The following is a 3,179-nucleotide window of genomic DNA, read 5'->3' as shown; positions in this document are numbered from 1 at the left end:
AAAAAAAGAATGTACACTAAAGGAAGACAGACTTAATGGAACTCAGCCACTGATAAGAACATTCAGAGAAGAGGGGGAGGTTAGAGGGGAGTTTGCTGGTCACAAATTATAAGACTGACATACATGAGAGAGAGTTGAAGATGGTTGTGTAGATGCAAATATGTAGAGTTATATGGGAAATGGTGATTATCAACATATATAGGCACATGAGGTATCACGGCCTCAGATCTCAGTCTGAAAAGAGGCTGGGTCAAAACACCTGGGTCCTGGTGCTTTACAATGACTTATTGAAGAGCGGCTCTTCAAAGTTTCCATTTTTGATAAAAAGGAAGGTTTATTGTGATTGCATGTTTTGCTTTATTAGAATTCTTCATAGATTTCTTCTTACCAGATTATAAACTCAATGAAATCAAGGACCCACTCAAGAATGCTAACGTGCTGTTCCCAGGAACTAGCATAGTCCCTGGCATGACATACTAGGGGACCTACTGAAAAATTTGCAGGCACCAGAATAATAATATGGGTTGAAAACACATAATCTGAAAATCCGATAGCCAAGATGCTCCCAAACCTGAAACATTTTGAGTTACCAACGTTATGTCACAAAGTAGAAAATTCCACACCTGGCCTCTTGTGACAGGTTGCAGTGAAAACACAGGTGCACAATGCACAGTTTATTCAGCCTGCCCTTGTTAGTAGCTGATGTTAACAGCTGATATAGGTATTCTGATGATGCTACTGTGCGTCATCAGAATACCCCAAACGCATTCTTAGTTTAGTTTAGTTTAGTTACCCCAAACACATTATTTTCTCACTGTATTAATGCTATGTCATATTTTTTACTTAAACACCTAAATGTGAATAAGAAAATGATTGCTTATTAAGTAGCTGGGACCACAAGTTCAGAGTCAAGAGTGATGGCAGGGCCGAACAACTACAGATTGTTCACATGGGTGACTTAGACAGTGACGTTTTGTTTTCTGATAGTTTAATGTACATAAACTATGTTTAATGAACAAAATTATTAAAATATAGTATATAAAATTACCTTCAGGCTGTGTTTATAAGGTGTATGTTAAACTAAAGAATTTTGTGTTTACACTTGGGTCCTATTCCCAAGATATCTCATTACATATATATATATAAATATTCCAAAATCCAAGAAACCCTGGAATACTTGTGGTCCCAAACATTTTGAATAAGAAATACTCAACCTTTTTTTCTTTCTTTTTTTTTTTNTTTTTTTGAGATGGGGTCTCACTCTGTCACCTGGGCTGGAGTGCAGTGGCTGGACCACAGCTCACTGTAGCCTCCACCTCCCAGGCAAAAGCGATCCTCCCACCTCAGCCTCTGGAGTAGCATGCCACAGGTGCATGCCCCCACGCCTGGCTAACTTGCTTGTTTTTATTATGTATTTACTTGGTTTTGCTTTGTTGTCCAGGCTGGTCTTGAAGACCTGGGCTCAAGTGCTCCTCTGGAGCCTCAGCATCCCAAAGCACTGAGATTACAAATGTGAACCACTGTCCAATACTCAACCTTTATAAGCAATGAAGTGACTGGATTTTGTCTTCTTTATTACATAAAGTCTCTGCATATTTAATTTAAATTAAAGAAGGCAGTTGAAATTTAAAAGGAAAAATATATTTTTCCCTTTTTCTTATAATGTGATACTTTATTGGTCTTTCTTTTGCTTTTTAATTCTTTATAGACATTGCGGTATAAACAATATTTATTTGGAGGTAAAAACGGTGGCAGGACTCTGATAAAAGGCAGTTGAGAGAGGCAGAGTCTCACTGGGGAGTGGTTGGCAGCGGCCAGGCAGCCCAGCTTAGCAAAGGCTCTAGGCACGCCCGGGCCCGCAGGCACCTGGCATGTGCCCTCCCCGCCATCAGGATGCCCAGGGGGAAGGTCAGCTCGGCCGAAGGGGCCGCCAAAGAAGAGCCCAGGAGGAGATGGTTGTGGTTTTCAGCTAAACCTGCTCCTGCAAAAGTGGAAGTGAGGCTGAAACAGGCAGCAGCGAAGGATTAATCTTCAGACAAAAAGGTGCAAGCAAAAGCGAAAAGGGGAGCAAAGGGAAAACCACCCAAAGCGGCTATCCAAAAAACTAAAGAACATTTATCTGCAGAAAATGGGGAAACAAAAACTGAGTCCAGCCTCTGACGAAGCAGGAGAGAAAGAAGCCAAGTCTGATTAATACCATATACCATGCCTTTTCAGCTGTCCCTGTCTCCCTTCTTGAATATCCAGAGGAGTATTTTTATCAACTATTTTGTAAATGTAAATTTTTTAGTGACTCTAGAAACATTTTTAAGAAGGAGGGAATCCTACCTCATCTCTTTTTTTAAGTGTAAATGCTTGTTTTTAAGAGATGAAATCATTTGCTGGTTGTCTATTTTTGGTACAACCAGAAAATACTGTGGGATATTGAATTATGGGATGCTTTGACTGTCTTGGGTGTCCTTAAAATTCCGTAGATGGGGAGGTTAGTTTTTCTATCCTATAATACAAAGCATATTAAATGGCAGTATGGAGTCAGTCCTGCATTTAATGTCTTGAACATTTTAAATTACTTCTATTCCCATGTTTTGTAGTAGAATTGTTTCCTAAAGAAAACCACTCCTTGATCATGGCTCTCCCTGTGAGAACTGTGTTAAAGAAAGAGGAAAGAAACACAAAATGCAGGTCGACAGTTAAAGACAGATTTATTTTAGAGAAAATAAACCTGATAGGGGCTTCTGATTTTAGTCAGGAGCACTTTCTCTTACAGACCAAGATTATATATTGATTTTAGGGTGAGGGGGTTTATCACAAGCTTGGAATGTTTCTGTGTGAGGGAGTAGCTTTAAGGAGGAGTTGGAATGTCTCTGGGTGGAGGGGAGGTCGTCTTGGGGCTAACATCTTCCCTGCCAGAGGGGGGTTATCTCTGGGTTAGCATGTCTGTGGTTGGGGAGGAGTTTGGAGTGTTTCTGGTTGGAGATGTTATTTGCAGTATATGATCGTGCTGACCTTAGCCATTAGGCTGATGCCCTTTGGATTTAGGTGGTTTCTGATTAAGGTGAACTTCAGAATGATGGGTTTGTCCAAGATGGCGATGCTCACAATTCCAAAAAAAAAAAAAGAAAAAAAGTATGTTTTAATTCTAGTATAGATATATATCTGAGTTTATAAATACACTTTGA

The 3,179-nt window shown here is 39.8% G+C and overlaps 1 pseudogene; it reads left to right on the top strand.

Annotated features, from left to right (window-relative positions):
- The first annotated feature begins 1,893 nt into the window (after positions 1–1,893).
- Positions 1,894–2,194, top strand: LOC108313118 (annotated as a pseudogene).
- The last annotated feature ends 985 nt before the right edge of the window (positions 2,195–3,179 follow it).

This window comes from Cebus imitator, unplaced genomic scaffold (genome assembly GCF_001604975.1).
Source record: "Cebus imitator isolate Cc_AM_T3 unplaced genomic scaffold, Cebus_imitator-1.0 Scaffold133, whole genome shotgun sequence".
Classification (NCBI taxonomy): domain Eukaryota; kingdom Metazoa; phylum Chordata; class Mammalia; order Primates; family Cebidae; genus Cebus; species Cebus imitator.
The sequence above is the reverse complement of the archived record's forward strand: the minus strand, read 5'-3'. Positions and strand labels throughout refer to the sequence as shown.